Below are 23,170 nucleotides of genomic sequence, written 5' to 3'. Positions count from 1 at the left end.
GAAGCCTCTCTGTCCTAGTAGCTGGGGTTCGCAGCTGGAACAGACTGTTATTGGGGTGGTGGGGGTCTTTCATTATTCTGCAGGCTCTGGATTTGCACCTCTTGTTGTATAGAACCTGCAGGGGAGGTAGTGCAATACCCGTGGTACGCTCGGCTGAGCGCACCACTCTCTATAGGGCCTTCTTGTCCTGTACCGTGCTGTTTCCATACCAGGCAGTGATGTTTCCAGTCAAGATGCTCTTTACAGCTCCGGAGTAGAAGGACTGGAGTATCTTCCCCGATACTCTGAACTTCCTTAACTGTCTCAGGTGGTAGAGGCGCTGCTTCGCCTTTTTTACGACTGTGTCTATGTGTGTTGACCATGTCAGATCCTCTCAATGGAAAGATGTACTGTAAAGATGCCAAGAACAAATGCAATGAAAATAACTGTGATGTATAGAGCCATGACTGCATGGAATTCCTTACCACCTGCACTAACTAGGGTTGAAGACAAACAGACATTTAAAAAACACCTTAAAAATCATATAAGAAAGAGTGGTACTGTCAGTTAAGTAAACATAGTGGGTGATTGAGAAGATGGGTATGTGTGATTGGTGAACTTAGATTTTTAATATATTTGTATGTTGTATTGAGATGTATTGTTGTGCTTTAAGTGAACATATATGCCTTGAAACATGATTGAGTAGATGAGTATGTGTGATTGGTGAACTTAGATATTCTATTATATAATATTTTTATGTGTTATTGAGTTTTATTTTTATTTTTTATTATTAGTTGTATTGTATTGATTTTATTGTATTGTATTGATTTGTGTGGACCCCAGTAATAGTAGCCTATGCATGTGGCAATGGCTAATGGGGATCCGAATAAACTAAACTAAACATATCACCAAGTTGCCTGCATCAAATTCCAACATCCAATATACCATATAGGATGCCAAGAGGGTTTTTATAAACTCATCTTAATTTTGTGCTCAATAGTTTCATTTTATTACTATTTTACACATCATTCAATAAATTGTCCAGGACAACCGTTTCTATTTCCATGTAAGTGTACACTTTTGCTCAGTTTCCATGACTTTTCCATACCTGGAAAATGAAAAAATTTATTCCATGTTTTCCAGGTACCGTGGGAACCCTGGAGGAGGGTGGAGGTTGAGAGGGCTGAGAGGAGGGTGGAGGTTGAGAGGGTTGAAAGGAAGGTGGAGGTTGAGAGGGCTGAGAGGAGGGTGGAGGTTGAGAGGGCTGAAAGGAGGGTGGGGGTTGAGAGGGCTTAGAGGGTGGAGGTTGAGAGGGCTAAGAGGAGGGTGGAGGTTGAGAGGGCTGAAAGAAAGGTGGAGGTTGAGAGGGCTGAAAGGAAGGTGGAGGTTGAGAGGGCTGAGAGGAGGGTGGAGGTTGAGAGGGCTGAAAGGAGGGTGGGGGTTGAGAGGGCTTAGAGGGTGGCGGTTGAGAGGGCTAAGAGGAGGGTGGAGGTTGAGAGGGCTGAAAGAAAGGTGGAGGTTGAGAGGGCTGAAATAAAGGTGGAGGTTGAGAGGGCTAAGAGGAGGGTGGAGGTTGAGAGGGCTGAAAGAAAGGTGGAGGTTGAGAGGGCTAAGAGGAGGGTGGAGGTTGAGAGGGCTGAAATAAATGTGGAGGTTGAGAGGGCTGAAATAAAGGTGGAGGTTGAGAGGGTTGAAAGAAAGGTGGAGGTTGAGAGGGCTAAGAGGAGGGTGGAGGGTGAGAGGGCTAAGAGGAGGGTGGAGGTTGAGAGGGCTGAAAGAAAGGTGGAGGTTGAAAGGGCTGAAAGAAAGGTGGAGGTTGAGAGGGCTGAAAGGAAGGTGGAGGTTGAGAGGGCTTAGAGGAGGGTGGAGGTTGAGAGGGCTAAGAGGAAGGTGGAGGTTGAGAGGGCTGAGAGGAGGGTGGAGGTTGAGAGGGCTGAGAGGAGGGTGGAGGTTGAGAGGGCTTAGAGGGTGGAGGTTGAGAGGGCTGAGAGGAGGGTGAAGGTTGAGAGGGCTCAGAGGAGGGTGGAGGTTGAGAGGGCTGAAAGGAGGGTGGGGGTTGAGAGGGCTGAAAGGAAGGTGGAGGTCGAGAGGGCTGAGAGGAAGGTGAAGGTTGAGAGGGCTGAGAGGAGGGTGGAGGTTGAGAGGGCTGAAAGGAGGGTGGGGGTTGAGAGGGCTTAGAGGGTGGAGGTTGAGAGGGCTTAGAGGGTGGAGGTTGAGAGGGCTTAGAGGGTGGAGGTTGAGAGGGCTTAGAGGAGGGTGGAGGTTGTTAAATGTTTTTCCAAGAAGTCAGCCAGTATGCTAATTGTTACAAAGGGTCAGATTAAACCGAATATATATATTTATTGCTTGAGATCCCATGTATAATATTTGTATATCGTCTGATATCCCTTGTATATTCTTTGTACATATACACGGAATATCCCTTTACCTAGGTACAAGCCAGACCATAATATTCGTTCTCCTATTGGACAGCGACCCCTAGGCGCCAACGACCATACCCCCAATGGCGAGTTCAAAGCCACCGCCAAGGCTTGTCTCAACATGCCCAGGTTTGCGCAGTAATACGAGACAGAACTGAGGTTGGCACTATATTATTCACTTTACGTATAAATACGGCGCAGGTGGAAACAGCAGCACTTCGTTCAGTTCGTCCATTCAGTTCATCATTCGTTCAAAGTAACGTATCGTCTTATCCCAAAGTTAAAGCCTTCATCACGAGTCAACGACCAAGTGAAGTGAGCAACCTTGCGTCTAAATAGAGCACTTAGAACCGCGTGCGAATAGGATAGTAAAAGTGTCAGAGTTTAGTGAAATAACGTCAAGTTCGACCTAGTTAAATGTGAAGTACCGTGCACAGGAGAATCTACACCGGCGAATGCAGAGCCTTTTCCGGCTGGATTATATTGCTTTTGGTACTGTGGCTGCTGGAGCAGAGAACCGTCTACCCCACTGCTGTGTGGGATCTACCCGTGAGGAGCATCACTCGAGCCCGTCTCTAGGAAGAGGCTGGCAGGCTTTCATCTATGCTGTCGCGCATACTTGGATTATAGCTGCTGCTTTTGTCTGCCGATCGAGGGGAGTATATGTACCGCCTCCCTTAGCTGGAGCTTATTGATTCCCCGTTGATCCAGACTTTTGCATCCGAACATTCCTCTCCCCTGCTGGCTTACAACCGGAGGGAACCCCCTTAGTATCTCCAGCTGACTACGAGTGTGCCTTATATAATTCTTATGCTACAGGTGGTATTAATTATACCCATCGTAATATGCTCATGGACTTACGCTCTTGACCTACTTAAGTGTTCTTCGCCATATAAGCGCAATTCATAATTCTCATGTTGTAACCTATTGTTGCTTGCTATAATAATAAATCCCTCAAAATTGAACTTTAGAGTCATTGAAGTATTCTTGTGTGGGTGTTCACCAGATATACCGTGTACTGTATGGCCAGTAATTAAAGTACATAACTAAGTAGTGGTTTAATAATACCATACTCTCAATACAGTCAGGGAATTGTACCCCTCAGTTACACTAATGCTAACCTAAGTGGGAGTGTTGAGATCAGAGGTTCTGTGTAGGATTGTTAGTAACTGTCTAACTGTACATATGGCTGTTTACACTAGTAACTGTTTACCTGCATATAATCTGTCTCCACCAGTGACTGTCTAGTTGCATATATATTTGTTCCCACTAGAGGGCGCTCTAGGCGGAGCCACCCAGGTACACCACCTTGTGGCGCGTATAAAAGAAAAGGTACAGCTCCGGAGTAGAAGGACTGGAGTATCTTCCCCGATACTCTGAACTTCCTTAACTGTCTCAGGTGGTAGAGGCGCTGCTTCGCCTTTTTTACGACTGTGTCTATGTGTGTTGACCATGTCAGATCCTCTCCACCAGGCATGTGTCAATGGAAAGATGTACTGTACAGATGCCAAGAACAAATGCAATGAAAATAACTGTGATGTATAGAGCCATGACTGCATGGAATTCCTTACCACCTGCACTACCTAGGGTTGAAGACAAACAGACATTTAAAAAACACCTTAAAAATCATATAAGAAAGAGTGGTACTGTCAGTTAAGTAAACATAGTGGGTGATTGAGAAGATGGGTATGTGTGATTGGTGAACTTAGATTTTTAATATATTTGTATGTTGTATTGAGATGTATTGTTGTGCTTTAAGTGAACATATATGCCTTGAAACATGATTGAGTAGATGGGTATGTGTGATTGGTGAACTTAGATATTTTATTATATAATATTTGTATGTGTTATTGAGTTTTATTTTTTATTATTAGTTGTATTGTATTGATTTTATTGTATTGTATTGATTTGTGTGGACCCCAGTAATAGTAGCCTATGCCTGTGGCAATGGCTAATGGGGATCCGAATAAACTAAACTAAACTAAACATATCACCAAGTTGCCTGCATCAAATTCCAACATCCAATATACCATATAGGATGCCAAGAGGGTTTTTATAAACTCATCTTAATTTTGTGCTCAATAGTTTCATTTTATTGCTATTTTACACATCATCCAATAAATTCTCCAGGACAACCGTTTCTATTTCCATGTAAGTGTTCACTTTTGCTCAGTTTCCATGACTTTTCCATACCTGGAAAATGAACAAATTAATTCCATGTTTTCCAGGTACCGTGGGAACCCTGGAGGAGGGTGGAGGTTGAGAGGGCTGAGAGGAGGGTGGAGGTTGAGAGGGTTGAGAGGAGGGTGGAGGGTGAGAGGGCTAAGAGGAGGGTGGAGGTTGAGAGAGCTGAAAGAAAGGTGGAGGTTGAGAGGGCTGAAAGGAAGGTGGAGGTTGAGAGGGCTGAGAGGAGGGTGGAGGTTGAGAGAGCTAAGAGGAGGGTGGAGGTTGAGAGGGCTGAAAGAAAGGTGGAGGTTGAGAGGGCTGAAATAAAGGTGGAGGTTGAGAGGGCTAAGAGGAGGGTGGAGGTTGAGAGGGCTGAAATAAATGTGGAGGTTGAGAGGGTTGAAAGAAAGGTGGAGGTTGAGAGGGCTGAGAGGAGGGTGGAGGTTGAGAGGGCTAAGAGGAGGGTGGAGGTTGAGAGGGCTGAAATAAAGGTGGAGGTTGAGAGGGTTGAAAGAAAGGTGGAGGTTGAGAGGGCTGAGAGGAGGGTGGAGGGTGAGAGGGCTAAGAGGAGGGTGGAGGTTGAGAGGAGGGTGGAGGTTGAGGGTGGAGGGTGAGAGGGCTAAGAGGAGGGTGGAGGTTGAGAGGGCTAAGAGGAGGGTGGAGGTTGAGAGGGCTGAAAGGAAGGTGGAGGTTGAGAGGGCTGAAAGGAAGGTGGAGGTTGAGAGGGCTGAAAGGAAGGTGGAGGTTGAGAGGGCTTAGAGGAGGGTGGAGGTTGAGAGGGCTAAGAGGAAGGTGGAGGTTGAGAGGGCTGAGAGGAGGGTGGAGGTTGAGAGGGCTGAGAGGAGGGTGGATGTTGAGAGGGCTGAGAGGAGGGTGGAGGTTGAGAGGGCTGAAAGGAGGGTCGGGGTTGAGAGGGCTTAGAGGGTGGAGGTTGAGAGGGCTTAGAGGGTAGAGGTTGAGAGGGCTTAGAGGAGGGTGGAGGTTGAGAGGGCTGATAGACAGGGTACATTTTCAGAAAATCATAACCCTGAAGGCATTTCGTGTTTATTTTTGGTACACAACATTTCTAGGGGTATTAAAGTGGAGATGAAGCAGTGAGCAATGTGATCCTAGTTTGTTTGTTGTGTACCTTGTGTAAGACAGGGTTCTATAATCAAATGTGAAATCTATCTTATTTGTCTGAAAAATATAATATAATATCCCTGTTTTCAACATGGGCGCCGCCATTTTGTTGCTGACGTCATGGCTGACGTCATGCCGGGGGTTGGGTGTATACACTCTGGTTAGCTGCCTATATTGAATGGGTCAGTCAGCAAATAAAATGTTGCCTACAAAACAACGGGACCGCGGTGGTTCTGTTTGTATTGCTCCTGGCTGTTCAAACTAATTTTACCATGTGAGAGAGAGGAAAGTTGGTTAATTTCCACAAACTACCAGTGAAAAAAACAGTGTTGTTGACATGTTGGCTCGGGCTGGCTGCACTCAGGCGGCGCGACCAGCCTGTTGGACAGGGAAGGAGGATCTGCAGCGAACACTTCATTGCCTCGGATTATGTTGTTGGGGTGGGATGTTTGTCCAGAAGACCACTAATCAGCTGAAGCCGGACGCGGTTCCCTCGGTCTTCGACAGACAGACCGGCGTTAGCTCTCGGGAGCGATCGCTAGCTAGTTGGCACCAGCCGGGGCCCGGCGTTAGCTCTCGCTAGCTAGTTAGCGTTAGCAACCGGAGCGTCGCGGAGCATTCAGCCTGCTGGCTACCTAGACCCACTTCAACCAGCGTCGCGGAGCATTTAGCCTGCTGGCTACACAAGCTGTGTAGCCAGCAGGCTGTGTAGCCAGCAGGCTGAATGCTCCGCGACGCTCCGGTTGCTAACGCTAACTAGCTAGCGAGAGCTAACGCCGGGCCCCGGCTGGTGCCAACTAGCTAGCGATCGCTCCCGAGAGCTAACGCCGGTCTGTCTGTCGAAGACCGAGGGAACCGCGTCCGGCTTCAGCTGATTAGTGGTCTTCTGGACAAACATCCCACCCCAACAACATAATCCGAGGCAATGAAGTGTTCTCTGCAGATCCTCCTTCCCTGTCCAACAGGCTGGTCGCGCCGCCTGAGTGCAGCCAGCCCGAGCCAACATGTCAACAACACTGTTTTTTTCACTGGTAGTTTGTGGAAATTAACCAACTTTCCTCTCTCTCACATGGTAAAATTAGTTTGAACAGCCAGGAGCAATACAAACAGAGCCACCGCGGTCCCGTTGTTTTGTAGGCAACATTTTATTTGCTGACTGACCCATTCAATATAGGCAGCTAACCAGAGTGTATACACCCAACCCACGGTATGACGTCAGCAACAAAATGGCCGCGCCCATAATGCTAAATGCTTCAGAAATGTACACAACAAATCGTTTTTTCTTAGAAACTGCTTATTTTTATAACGTGACTTCTTCTGTGGCTTATCTAAATACTAATGTGATGCTATGAATATGTATTTATCGCACTGCTTCATTTCCACTTTAAGGGGTGCTGAATCCAAATCTGCTGTATACCAAGCTCAAAAATGTCAAATAAGGCCTCAAAATTGAGAAATCCAACATGGCCGCCAACGCCAGGCTGAAATCTATTTAAGTGCATATCACTCTCCCGGTTACACTAGTAACTGTTTACCTGCATATATATCTGTCTCCACCAGTGACCGTCTAGTTGCATATATATTTGTTCCCACTAGAGGGCGCTCTAGGCGGAGCCACCCAGGTACACCACCTTGTGGCGCGTATAAAAGAAAAGGTATACTCCCACTTCGTTCTCTCCCCCCCCCATGCCTCTCAGAGAGAGGAGACCTGTATGTTACTGCAGCTTTCCATGTGAATAAAAAGGAACAACGCCAGTTAAGGCTCAAGATAGAAACCATGCCTCTTGACCACATTATTGTCACCCTATAGTCGAATTCTGTTAACACAGCCAGAAAAGAGACACCAGAAAGAGAGAGCGAGCAAATGTCCTAGCCCTCCTTATTATGCTCTGCTCTGTCCATAGGTGTATGTGGTCGGTGGCCAATCCCAAACAAGGCATCTGTGCATTTTCCCACCAAACCTAAGTTCAAATGCATAGTTTGTGTTTTTGCTGACGTGTTTTCTCCCCTAGCCCATTTAGCTACACGTTGACCCAGAGATAACTAGGGAAATGCACAGGTGCTTGGCCTTAACACAGACACACCACTGAACTAAGGAGAGGCCTGAATAAACATACAATATGTCATAACTCATACTCAATATTCTATATTCATGGGGTCAAGTTCCTGTCTGTACAGGCTGACTTAAGCTCACAGAAATCTACTTTGGGTACACCGTGGAATATATTTCAGTTGTCTTCAGTCAGCTTGTATTGAAAGTAGCTTGACCCCATTTACATGCGAAACAAGAACGAAATAACTCACTATATTGATTCAACATCATCATTGATAAGTAAGAAATAAGGCGTGGGTTCTATGGATATATAGCAGAATACAGGACATTGAAGATGTGAGGCCTATCAGAGGTATTCAGCATGAATAATGCTACTGTTTGGTCACACCAGTGGCGGCTGGTCAATGGGGGCGCTGTTAAAAGAGAGAAGAAGAAGAAATATTATTATATATATATTTTTTGTATAGCCCTATAAATAATATAAACATGTTTAAAATGAATAATATTTACTCATTTTAAGTATGTTTGTGTTTCCAATGCACAATATAACGTTAATATATCAAATATAAATAATTGTTTTCATGAACAGCTTACAGTGGGCGTGCACGCCGTGCACTGGTTTCATCGCTGTATCCGTCGCAGCCAATCAGTGCGTAACGCGCTGTGCGTTGAAATATGATGTATTATGATGGAAGCCGGGCACGTTTTAAAGCGATCTAAGCAAGCAGCGTCTATCATTTCCGTAGCTGCATTTCTCGGAGACGCTCTCTGATTGGCCGACGTCAGTTTTTTCCGTAGCCGCATTTCGCGGAGACGCTCTCTGATTGGCCGACGCGGCGACGCCAGTACTTTTCCGTGGCTGCATTTCTCGGTTTGGCTTAGAAGTGGGCGATAGAAGGCCAGGTAGTTTGCAGGATGTTCAATGCTGGGTGTTGTGTTGTGATGCAGTCTGGAGTCTGGACAGTGGATATACATCGACAACAGTCTGGGACTGTGGGACAGTCAGTGGACATACACTTTATCAAGCCCTCCGGCTGGACCACGTTTCAATTAAACAAAGTGAGTGTTCTCTCTCTCTCTCTCTCTTAGCCACTCAGCTAACGTTAGCCGCTGTTAGCCACTCAACTAATGCTAAACTAACGTGATTCCGCGATACCAGTTCCATTAGTGAGGAAAGGGGGGGGGGGGGGGGGGGTATATTGAGGAGGCTTGACAACAGAGGTTGATAACTTCACATTTATTGGCAATTCGTTTCTTTATATCGCTTCCAGGTTCCAACTGTGTTGACAAAATCCTGGTCTGGTAAACTATGAGCTATGGCACATCAGAACGCTCAAACTCAAACGAACGCTCTCTCTCTCTCTCTCTCTCTCTCAACACAGCGTGTTAATTTCGCAACGCGTGATGCATAATGGCTGAATGAATGAATGGTAACTTGTTTAAAATGACAAGATATATATGTGTTCATTATTGGATTGATGATAATACGTGTACTAGTGTAGTATGAATGAACTCGCGCCCACCCAAATGTAGTTCACAGCGGCCGCCACTGGGTCACACTAACTACCCCCATTCAGCCTTAGTACCCTAATTGTTGCATTCTATGTACATGTTTATAGGGTACTTCAGTCTCATCATATTGACTTTTCAATTGCAAATCTATCATGAGGTGGATGTGGCCACTGTATCTCACTATACAAATGCTTATTACAAAAGACTGGGCCATTGTCACTGTATAGTTAGTCTAAATTGTTTGGGGGTAGGTTCCATTGAAGCACGTCAAATATCCCTGATCCATATGTTGTGGTGGATTATGGCGTGGACCAAATGGACATTGGTTTTAAAGGTAATTGTGAATTACCTTTAAAACCAATATAAAATACATTATGTCAACATTTGATGTTTTGCTAATCTTGAAATCACGCCTGTAAAACAATATCCTGACCTGACAAATGTTTTTGTAATCTCGTGGCATAATCCAAGAATCACAGTTTCAGTCACCAGCTAACTGATGGTCAATAATACAATGTTGATTCTTGTTTCCCATGTTAAACTTGAGCACTAGTCTCTTTGATTTTATTTTTATTCTGAGACTCAATAGTTTATTTGTACAACGAATATATACTACCACAATGACATATTGCAGGCAACTGCCCAGTATTTTAACTAAAGTTGACCAGTTTTCAATACTAATCTTGCAGCAGATTCTTTTAACAGTATAATCTGTAACCTCTAAGCAAAATAGCCCTGCTTGGTAATGCGCTTTTCTAAAACGTGTTGGTTAGAATTTAATGATTTTTGAAGGGGTTGTTGTTATTGTCTGGCCACACCTCAGGCTCTGCCAAGAAAAGAAAGGATTTCTGGGCATGGATTACAACATAACTTTCTCTTGGGAATTTCCTGGTTGTTAAAGGTGCTATAGATAACATTTGGCCACAAGGTGTCGCACTAGAGAACCAGCATGTACGTTATCCAATCAGGCGCATTCCATGTGGAGAAATGGGAAGTAGGAAGGGTATTCATTCATTTTGGACCCACAATTTGTTTTTAGTGATAAATCCATTAACTCATTCCCCGCCAACATTCATTTTTCCTTGTCGGGCGAGGTGAGCGGTTCTCCCGGTTCCATTGAAGCACGTCAAATATCCCTGATCCATATGTTGTGGTGGATTATGGCGTGGACCAAATGGACATTGGATGTACCAGATGGCGATCAAACAATTGGAATATTATTTTTGGAATACTCCCGATCACAGGTAAGGATGATCTGACGTCAATTTTAGCTTGATCCTGGAATGCTTTTATACCGATCGGGCTGATAAGCGTTTTTAGTGTTCAATACGAATGCCGTTACTGACAATCAAATAATCAGAAATGACCCCCCCCCCCCCCTTTCATGCATTCATGATGGAACATAACACCTATGATTAGGCATGTATGCCATTTTGAAGGTATGATAACATTGGGAAAAAATACCCCGCTTCACGGTATATCACAGTATTCGGTATTTTTTTTTTTTTAAATACCATTGAACAAAACTTTTATTACAGTGCACAAATCAGCTTTTCTGTAAGTGTTATTTATGAATGTGTGAAGCCTGTCTGTATTACACACAGAGGGAACTGTCTGACCACTTTCAAAATAAGTACAGAATAAAAAATACTTCCAAATAAACTTTCATTTATGAATAGGCCTATGATGTACTTGAACTTCAAACTTCAAATTACTTTATTTTCCTTTCGGAACTTCATTTGTGCAGTGGTTAAGACAAACATACAGTCACAATACATAGATACTCACCACTATAAAAAAAACACCAGCTTTGTTAAAACTACAGTAAAAAGACCACTATATAAAAAAAACACCAACTACATTAAAACTACAGTACTTAAAGCATGATATATTAAAATCCATGTGGAGTAGTTCTATATGTATATAAATAATAGTAGTACAGGTGATATATGTCCATCAGGTGGAAGGGGAAGTCTATTTTAAGTAGTCCAAAGTCCTTGGGGGGGGGGGGGGGGGGGTCCGGCTTCCACCAGACCTATAGGTGTTCAGCAGTATGATGGAGGTTTTTGTTAATGTAATGTAATCTACTTGCACAGATGTATGTTATATAGCCTAGTACTATTCTTACTGGATTAAACGTACATCTAAACAATTCATCTTTTGTGGAAGATCAACAACCACCCACGGAACTATGTGTTGGCGATAAGGGTTCCGCACGGACCATATTGCTTGTTACTTTCCGTCAGCACACTAACTGTTAGCTTAACGTCAACAGAGTTTAACATTAAATAAATGTTTATCGTCGTCTTTCGACATCCCCACCTCAGACTCCTATCCTTCTCATGATTATGAATATGTAACGGAACGTAGGCCAATCTCACTAACGTTACTCGACCGAAATCAATTAGCAACATGATTCACCAGTACTACTAGCTAGCTGGCTAACTAGCTAACGTTAACTATCTCCCATCAAAACGTTAGCTGTAATGGATCATACATGATGTGGTGTGGTGTTAGTTATCTGAAAATAATGCTCTATACACTGGGGGTAATTAACGTGAGCTAACGTTAGCCCTTCGACGAGTGGTTTGCATGGCCACTGGACAGTAACGTTAGCTACAGCTTCCGACGTTAGCCTAGCTAACGTTAGCTACATATCTAGCAAGCTATAGACAAAGAACGTTTAATGTGACTGATCTAGTGAGCTAGAATCAGAATATTCCACCCATCGATAGCTAATGTCAAGTATAAATAACGCAATGGCCATACCAACCCATTCGTTTTAACGGGAGCTAGTTAACGTTAAGTTAGCTAGTTAGCCAGCTACTGACAGTTTGTAAACAGACAGGCAGATTAGCAACATACCGTCGGGGCCTACCGTCTGAACGTAATTTTAAAGGTTTTGACACCGCAACATTTTTAAACCGTGAAACCGGTTACCGGCACATGCCTACCCTATGATATAGATTTGATTTCAGAATAATAGCGTGTACAGGCAAGAAACGGCAACGTCTATAGTGGAATTGACGTATGCGGCTATAACTCAGCATTTCGGGAATTACCCTAGACCGCTCTAAAACCATACATATATTCACCACGGTATAACACGAGAACGTATGGATGGAAAAATGCATTCTTTTTCACTTATTGAACGATAGATAGGTGATGTCAAATGGGCCATAGTATTGTATCCATAGCTATAATATAGAATATAGTTATAGTTGCACTGCTCATGGGACGGGGTTGCACGACGTGCAACCATGCTTTTGAAAGCAGAAGCACGTGCACGGATGTGCACGCACGTGCACACAGGAATGCACTGCACTCGACTGATGCGCCAACTCTGTAAGTACTTTGCATATCAATAACGCCGGTCGTCAGGTGTGTTCAAATACGTTCTCAGATATATTCACACAAAATTTGTGAATGAAATGTGTTACATTCCATTCGTAGAGGCAATTAGGCACTTTCCTTAGTATGCGAGGGAACATTTATGCGCACGCGCCCGCTCGTGCACATGGCGTCATTAGCGTGTGTGCACCAGTGGAGGTTTCTCTATGACAACACGTGAAATACAAATTCACTCATAATTCACAATTATTATTAATTTACATATACCTATATATATATATATATTTTTTTTTTTTGTATTATTATTATTATTTTTTTATTATAAATGTTTTCCTCTGTAAAAAAAAATGCCAGTGAATACATTTTTCTTAAAAAATTGCCAAAATTGCCAGCTCTGAGCAGGCCTGCACTGCAGTATTGCCTGCAGTAATTATTCGTGCAGAATATCTGCACAGGTTGACCCATTGTTAAATAAATAATAAATAATAGCCAATCAAAATAGGCTATTAATGTCATCTAAGCACGGTCTGTGCAGTTAAACTCTTGCCATTGAATGGAGGATTTAATGATTGACAGCCCTTGACATCCAATACACGGAGGTTGAATGATTGGCAGCCTTGCAAATCCAATCAGAGTATGGCTCCTACGTCTGCAGCTCTGTAGCTACACAGCTGTTTCTCCCCTCGCGGGATTGATTGATTGAACATTTTATTAACAGAGCACTGAGAGCAGCCACGTTCGAAACCTCTATATTAGTGTATCTAACATTTAGCACTTTAATAGCAACTTATTTTTCACTGCGGGACATTTACTGAGGACCAGCACAACACACCTGTGGATATTATGATTTAACAAGTCTATCTGTCCAGGAGGATGACATCATTATTGCAGGTATAAGCAGGCAGCCTAGCAGTTTCTAGCTTGGATGATAATAACTAATGTTATCACGCTAGCTTGGATGCTAACTAACGTAATTAAGCTTGTCATGGTTCATGGTGAGCGGTTTGTGTTATAACGAGACAGCAAATTAATGAATGAAAACTTTATTTGGGTGAATCGCTTGGGTGACTGTCTGAGTGACCACCTGTCGGGAGTCGGAGTCCCGAAAATGGAACGTGTGTCACGCATCAACAGAATAGTGGATTTCGACAGCATCCTCACGCAAATGAAGGATAGATTAGATCACAAAAGACTGCTGTTTGATGATATATATATATTTTTTTTATCTCAGTTGTTGTAAAATGAAAGCCTGCAGTGCTTAGCCTGGACCAGCCGAAGTGTAGTAGTTCTAACTTCACTCGGGAGACAAAAGCCAAACATCAATTTGATGCAACAAGCTGGCTCGCGATGCTATATTGTTTACATTTCCCATGGGATTAAGGCACGCGGCTCGAGTCGGACTCGTCACATGGAGAAGCTGCACTATTCAACGATAGATGAGATCGATCGAGATACCGTCTTTATGGGTAAGTGTCTTCTTGGCTTTAGAATGTCAGTTTGTGTAACGTTACTGTAACCGAATTGAAACCGCATCATAACTCCTACATCGACCATGTCACTTTTCAAAAGGCATGAATGAATGAAAACTTTATTTAACAGATTGCAGAATGGGTACAATATACAGTACAGCTCAATACACATAATTATTAAGGAGATGCAGACCAGATAAAGACTTTCGTCTTGTTTACATCAGGGTCCCCCATTTTCAATTCATAGTGAAATGTAGGCTATCTTGTGTTATTAGGAGCCCTGCTAAAGTTGGTAGCTAACGTTATATTGATAATGTTTCAATATTATCAGGTTGATATTATTAGGTTGATAATGGTGTCAGTGTTTCAGATAGCAAGGTGGAGATCTTTGTTAACTAGTAGAGCTTTGGTTGAGAGAGATTACAGTGCTGTCTCTTAAAACTCATAAACAAGTATTGAGCAAGACGAGTTAGTCTGTTGTGTTGTGCGTATTGTATGGGAGGGATACTGATGACTGTGTGTAACTAGGAGGGATACCTACATCGACCATGTCACTTTTCAAAAGGCATGAATGAATGAAAACTTTATTTAACAGATTGCAGAATGGGTACAATACAGTACGGCTCAATACACACAATTGTATAAGGGGATGCAGACCAGAGAAAGACGTTTGTCTTGTTTACATCAGGGTCCCCCATTTTCAATTCATAGTGACATTTATGACATAGGGACATACACAACATACATGACATTTATGGCATAGGGACATACATGACATACAGGTATTTAGTATGGTTACATTTGTGACATATACGATATTCAAATATACAGTACTGTTACCCATAGATCCTGACAGAGTATATACATATGATGGGGAGGGGACTGTACATTAGGAGGGGTGGGTGGGTGGGAGAGAAATATACATACGGCCGGGAGAGAATATGACTGTCTATTAGACAAACAAGACAAGACAAACGTATTTCTCTGGTCTGCATCCCCTTAACAATTGTGTGTATTGAGCCGTACTGTATTGTACCCATTCTTCTGCAATCTGTTAAATAAAGTTTTCATTCATTCATTCACGTGTCTGTTGCGCGGCGCGCCCAGCCATCAGAGCGCTAGATGTAAAATGCGGAAGCAGCCATTTCAGCCTCAGTTTTACTCGTTTATAAAAATGATTTCAAATGTTTATTAGCAACGCCGAGCTTTCAAACCCTGCCGCATCTGTGTGTGAAACCCTAATGGAACGCTGGGTACCTTTGACATTTATATCCGATATATTTTGGACCCACCGCTAGCTTTTAAGCAGTGCTTGATGGTGCACATTAACCTGGCTACTACGGAGGAATAAGTGACTGCGTATTCCAGCCCCTGGCTTGCATTGCAGTCATGAAAGGGTCTACAACAGGGCTATTCAACTAAATTGTTCAGGGGGCCACATTGTCAGAAACCCAAGGGGCCAGGGGCCGGACTGCCACGGCGCCTCCCCGTGCTATGAATATATGTACACTTGACACAACACGCAACCACATTTTCACAACTTTTATTTAACTACATTGCAAAAGTAGTATACTTTTCAAAAAAAGTGCTTCATTTATGTGCCACATCTGCAACATCTCCTGCAGAAAGTGCTTCATTTATGACTGTGCAACAACTGCAACATCTCCTCTTCAACATTTCAATATAAAAATAAAATAAAAAACAAACAAGTGCATGATGTGCATCTGAACATTCTAACATCAACACTTGAACAAAAAAACACATTTATAGTGCAGCTGAGCTTATGAAAAAGTGCTTCATGTCTGTGCAACAACAGCAAATCACAGCATCTTATTAGCACTTATTGTCCACTCTTAACTCTCAAACATCAGGGGGGTGGGGGGCAGACAGGCCTAGCCTACATACACACATCTAATGAGAGCGATTGCACTTATTTGACTGAGCAATGGCAGAGAAAGAGGGTTCATAGGAAGTGAGGGCTACCCGCAAACAGTGATGCAAATGCTCATTTGTCAAGGAGGCACGTTGCTTGTTTTAATGGCATTCATGTGAGAGAAACTGGATTCACAGGTGTATGTTGAGCCAAACATTGTTAGCACAGATATTGCCAGCGTTTTTATTTTGGGGAATGTCTTGACATAAATACACTATATCCAAAATGTTGTGGTGGATTCATTCTCAAGTGCCTGCTTCAGAGCAGATGATGCTTGCATGTCAATTATTTCAAGTTGCAGGAGACCTTCATCAATGTGAAGTGATGCAAGGAACTCTTGTCCTTTTGTGGAAATAGCAGCTACATTGGCAAATGGGTTGCTCACAAAATCAAATTCATCAAATCGACTTGCAAAGTTTTCCCTCAATTTATCAATGAAATCTGTCATTAATTGAGTGACTTTTGGCTCAATTGTGCGTGTTAACGTTGACATGAAAAGAAAAAAGTAAAAAAGAAAAAAAAAAAAAAAAAAAAAAAAATTTTAATTGTTTTAATTTTTTTTTTATTATCATGTAATCTTTGGCGGGCCGGTCAGAAGGCCGCCAGTTGAATAGCCCTGGTCTACAAGCTTGCCTGATAATGTTAGTTAGTCAGGCTGCTCAGTGCTTACCTGGTCAATAATGTGGTCCTCCTCTTGCCAGATAGATTTGTTAAATCATAATATCCACAGTGGTGTGCTCTGCTGGTCCTAAGTAAATGTCCCGCCGGCGAAAATAAGTTGCTATTAAAGTGCTAAATGTTAGATACACTAATAGAGGATTCGAACGTGCCCGCTCTGTTAATAACATTTTCAATCAATCCCGCGAGGGGATGACGTTCAGACGTGTTCTGACCTGCCCCGCCTCCAGGGGGGAAAATGTGAAATGAGTGCAAAGGGGAGGCCACACTCAGGATTCTTCTCACAGCCCCGTTTTAAACTTTTAAGGTGTGGCAGTCAGCTCGAATCCGATTGGCTAGGATCGGTTTTGGACTCTAGATACATGAATCACATGGTTGAGGCTGGAGAAAGAGACCTACCCCCTGCCTCCTCTCCTCTATAGCTGCAGTGAGTCTGACAGTGTTAGAGGGAGTGAGAAGGAGAAGAGGGAGACATTTAAAAAAAAATATATATATATATATATATATAACACAGATGCACAGATGAAAAAGAATGTAAACTATATTAAAAAAAATTATATATATATATATTTTTTTTTCTTCATATTTCATATTTGATATTAATTCATATTTTAATAGGGAGGCATGGCTTCCGTTGGCTTCCATAAGGATTCGCCACTGATGTGTAGAAAGAAGAACTATAACATTCTCATTATCAAAGACCACAGTCTTAAACACACGCACACACAAAAGATACATGGACTATTGTTATTGGACACAAGCCACACACATGGACCCTGCACTGCACCATAATACACCTGTGATTATAGTATGCTTGTTATTACACACACACACACACACACACACACACACACACACACACACACACACACACACACACACACACACACACACACACACACACACACACACACACACACACACACACACACACACACACACACACACACACACACACACTCTCTCTCTCTCTCTCTCTCTCTCTCTCATTCAGTTCTGTTGTGTTAATATAAACCCGTGGTCTCTCTCTGTCTCTCTCTCTCATTCATTCATTCATTCATTCATACATTCATTGTCCTTGTGTTACATAAAACCCATCTGTGGCCTCGTGCAGAGGAAGGTGGTAAATACATGTTAGATATTCCAATGTACAGTTTTGCATACCATTGACTCAGAATGGTCTGTGTTATTGAAATCGTCACAGCAGTATAGTTTGTTTATACTTCAGTATGACAAGTATGATATTTAAACATGGTCCCCAAAATGAATGGAAGCGAATGAGGAGCCTGACACCTGGGAGGAATGGGGGTGTTGCAGCGTTGGGGATGTTTAAAAAATATAATTTAATATATAATATAATATAATAATTTGTGCTTCACCTAAAAATTTGGTCAGCAGCCTCCACTGGTGTGAACCCAGTGTTGAAATGAGCAACGCAACACTGGTTATAGCTCTACAAACAAGGTGATGCACTCCTATCTTTTAAAGCGTGGCAGTGCTAGAGCGGGGCCCGACTAATTCCCGGCAGTCAATGAGTTAACCAATACTTTTTTGGGGGAAAAGCAATACTTTTATTCCACACCTTTCTAAAAGCTCTGTGGATGTATATATTTTCGTAATGATTACTCTACATGGAAATTGTATCTATAGCACCTTTAAACAAGGTAAATACTTCACCTACAAACATAATACTGTTCTGACAGCCCATTATTGATGTAATTAAGAGTAGCTGAAAAGAATACTTTCTTTCAACCTTGAGGTAAATGGAGCATGTCTGGAAGTGGAGGGGCCTTCTGCTTATAACCGGCACCACTGCTTATAACCGGGGCAGAGAGTCAGGAAACATGGAAGAGTACAAGACAACAGTCTACACTCTGCGCAAGGCTGTCAAACTTGCTAAGAGGACGTATGCCGACAAGATGGAGGCACAAATGGCACAGAATGACACAAGAGGCTTATGGCAGGGACTGAGGGCTATAACTGACTACAAAGTCAGCGCCCCCTCAATGGGGAGCGACGACGCCTCCCTTGCGGACCAGCTCAACACCTTCTACGCGCGGTTTGGTGCAAACAGTGGCACTGCTAGCCCAACGGCTAGTGACGTCACTGGTGCGCCGGCTGTTGTGGAGGGGGGGGGGGGGCATCCGCGGGGGGGCAGGGACGCTCTCTCATTGACGGTACACAGTGTGAGAAGAGCATTTATGCAGGTGAACACCAGGAAGGCTGCTGGCCCAGATGGTATAACAGGACGCATACTTAAGTCCTGTGCCAACCAGCTTTCCCCGGTGTTCACAGCCATATTTAATCAATCCCTGGCGGAGTCAGTGGTCCCTGCCTGCTTCAAGATGTCTACCATCATCCCTGTACCGAAGAAACCCTCCCCAACATGTCCAAATGACTACAGACCGGTGGCACTCACCTCTGTGGTCATGAAATGTTTCGAGAGGCTGGTCAAGGACCACATTTGTGCCTCCCTCCCCAGTGATATGGACCCTATGCAATTTGCATACAGGACAAACAGGTCCACTGACGACGCGGTCTCCCAGGTACTGCAAAGCACCCTCTCCCACCTTGACCGTCAGAAGGGGGGCTATGTGAGACTGTTGTTCATTGACTACAGCTCAGCGTTCAACACCATAGTCCCCACCAGACTGGTGGACAAGCTGATCGAGCTGGGTCTGAGCTCCGCCCTGAGCGCCTGGGTACTGGACTTTCTGAGTGAAAGACCCCAGGCGGTCAGGGTGGGGGGTCAGACCTCCAACACCATCACCCTGAGAATCGGGTCCCCCCAGGGCTGTGTTCTAAGCCCCCTGCTGTACTCACTCTACACACACGATTGTGTGGCCAAGTTCAGCTCCAACTCCATAGTGAAGTTCGCAGACGACACGGTGGTGGTGGGGCTGATCTCGGACAACGACGAGAAGGCCTACCGGGAGGAGGTTGAGGTACTGGAACGCTGGTGCCAGGACAACAGCCTGCTCCTGAACATTGGTAAAACCAAGGAGCTGATCGTGGATTATAGGAAGAGGACAGCAGGAGACACACACACCACTGATGATTAACGGGGCTACCGTGGACAGGGTGAGCAGCTTTAAGTACCTGGGGGTCCACATCTCAGAGGATCTGACATGGTCAACACACATAGACACAGTAGTAAAGAAGGCGAAACAGCGCCTCTACCACCTGAGACAGTTAAGGAAGTTCCGAGTATCGGGGAAGATACTCCAGTCCTTCTACTCAGGAGCTGTAGAGAGCATCTTGACCGGAAACATCACTGCCTGGTATGGAAACAGCACGGCACAGGACAAGAAGGCCCTACAGAGAGTGGTGCGCTCAGCCGAGCGTACCACGGGTATTGCACTACCTCTATACAACAAGAGGTGCAAATCCAGAGCCTGCAGGATAATGAAAGACCCTCACCACCCCAATAACAGCCTGTTCCAGCTGCTGAGGTCAGGCAGACGCCTGCGAACCCCAGCTACTAGGACAGAGCGGCTTAGGCTCAGCTTCTTCCCCCAGGCCATCAGAGCCCTGAACAATGAACATTGAGTGCCACAGAACACTGAACTATCCACACACAAGCACACATGAACACACACACGACACGCACGCTGTGCACGCTCACACACTAGCAGCCACTTAACACTTTAACATGAGTGGGCACACACTCATGCCGCACACACGCACACTTATGGCCAAAAGGAAAGGCCACTTTAAATTAGAATAACAGGAACAGTGTATTGCACTACCAAAGCTACCTAGCATGTCCTATATGCTCTGTAAATAACTATGTACAGATACCGAGATGTCACACCATGTTACCTGTTACCTGTTTATTGCACAATGTTGTTTTTTTATTGGATTCTATTATATGTTGTACCACTGTATTGCACATCGTTGCGGGCAAGACCACCCGCATTTCATTGTATACTTGTATGCCGTGACAATTAAAACTCTTGACTTGACTTCTCTGGGGGGCTTAGACAAGCCATCTCTTGAAGAGGCCAAGCAGGGGAGGAAATGAGGCCATTTTACTCGCCAAATGAGAGACTTTTTTATGTTTGGCGAGTGATTCATGAAGACCACTCGCCACACTGGCGAGTAAAGACAATCACCAGAGCCAACGTTAGGTAGCTAGTCACATACACTAGATGGCTCAAGGTGGAGTCTCCCACATACTTCAGCGGCGGCCATCTTGCAAGAGTACATGCACCATAGACATGCATGTTATGAGTGGGTGTGCTCCACCCTTGCAAGATGGCCACCATGTGGCAACGTTGGTCTCCGTTGGCCAGCAGCGAGGGTAAGCCATCTAGTGATATATATCTATGGCTAGTCAACCTGTAGCTTGCTTGCAAACTAACGTTAGATGCTGGGCTCCCCGACCAGCAAGTTAGCTAGCTAACCAACGCCAGCTACGGTGGTTTTGATTGATTGAAAACTTTATTAACAGATTGCAGAATGGGTACAATACTATGAGGGCCGACGGTCCACTCTACTGGTTAAATTTGCTTACTCGTGAGTAGTACGTTCATTGATAGCAGGAAAATAATGTCCACAGCCACTCCAGTGTAAAACAAAGATATCCAAACAGTTTATTTCTCTTCCACAGCGAAGTCCTCTTTACAGAAGTGATCCTAAAGCTATTTTCCTACACCAAAACTTGTTTGGCTGTTTACTGCCACGAAATATATTCACTATTCACGTTACTACTACAAGAAAACTGTATTTTCCAAGTCTCCAAAATCACAGCCGACTCGACACATGACAAAATTCCTCCACAAAGGGAAAGTGACACTAATTTCCTATAAACAGTTCTGAGCTAAAAAAAAATGGTTCAATTACTTTATCTAAATCCAATCAATATTCCTAATGCCGTTTCAATGTAAGGTTATACAAATAAACATTATAAACATTCTCACTAAATATAATACAATAACCTAAATATACAGCTAAGCCCCATTGTATTCTGAAATGTAGACTTTAACAGTGTAGGCAACTAAGCCAATAGAAATAAGGTATAACTTATGAGTGCTTTGGCTCCTATAAATACAGTACAGCTCAATACACACAATTGTTAAGGGGATGCAGACCAGAGAAAGACTGATAGCTGATAGCTGATTTTAGAATGGCTTCAGCATGAAGTTAAATCAACTATCCAGTTCGTTTTATAGTGTAATTTTGCTACTTGAGAGAGAGAGAGTGAGAGTGAGAGAGAGATTCATGTTACGCGCAACTTACTGATGGCAACTGATGGCTGATGACGTCTCATGATGACCTGTCTCTGAGCAGCCAATCATGATTTATGACATTATGCACTTTATTTATTTTTTTAAACTTTGACCAGTCAGCTGGTTCTTTTTAGCGTTTATCGCTTTTTCATCGCATTCATACTTGGTCAAGTTCGACCGACAGAAGCAGGCTGAAAGGGTTCAGATGGGGGGGAAGACACTCTGGGAAAGGCACGGCTGCCGTCCGGGATTCGAACGCGCTCAGCCCCAGATCCGTGATGAGCACGGTTGTCCACGGCGCTGAAATAGCACTCGCGGTACGTGGTGAGCTACTGGAGCTCCCCGACATTATGCACTTTCAATAAAGCATTATAAAAAAAAAAAAAAAAAAAAGAAAAAAAAAAAATTCTTATGTTGTGCAGCAGCAGGGGGGGGGGGGGGCGGGGCGACGACGACTTCGTAACCTAGTTACTTTCAAAGTAACTAAGTTACTTTGATAATCAAATAATAAGTAAAGTAACTAGATTACTTTTTAAAGGAGTAATCAGTAATCAGATAATTTTTACAAGTAATCTGTATCATCACTGGACATACATGACAATGGGCTGGGCGATATAACGATAACGATAAATATCGCGATATATTTTAATAATCGATATCGAATATCGAAATAAAAAAATTATCGAAAAATCGTTTTCTTTTTTTACCTGCAACAGGGCAGTTTTAAAACCAGAGACAGTGGACAGACTTGTCTTTCTTGCCTGCAACTTAAAGTAATGGCTTTGCTTGTCCAAATGACAATACTGACCAAATTGAGATTTATTTTTCTCTTGTCCATTTATTTTGTTTGCTTTCTAATTTAAAATACAGTTTGAAACCATCTGTACACAGTAGGCTATGTGTGCTAGCAGAACTAGACTCCAGTCACGAGTCACGTGCACATGTGCGGTGGTTTGTCCACCAAAAAAGCGCCAAAATATCGAAAATAAACTAGCAGAGCCAGAACTGTTCAACTCCCCTGGAGCCACAGCCAGCAGAGAAGCCGGTTTACTTTCGCTTTTAAACCAGCTGCAGCCTGAGAACTGGAGTGTGAGGGGATGTAACACTAAAGATGGCGGCAATGACAAAGAATTGCTGCAAAATAAACATACATCTGTTGTTAAAAAAATAAAAAATAAAAAAATTAATACTTATAACAATTCGATAATTATCGATATCGAGAAATATGATAACATTATCATATCGTTATCGCGATA

Source organism: Notolepis coatsorum (genome assembly GCF_963971535.1).
Source record: "Notolepis coatsorum genome assembly, chromosome: 1".
Lineage (NCBI taxonomy): Eukaryota > Metazoa > Chordata > Actinopteri > Aulopiformes > Paralepididae > Notolepis > Notolepis coatsorum.
This window is presented reverse-complemented; position numbering follows the sequence as displayed.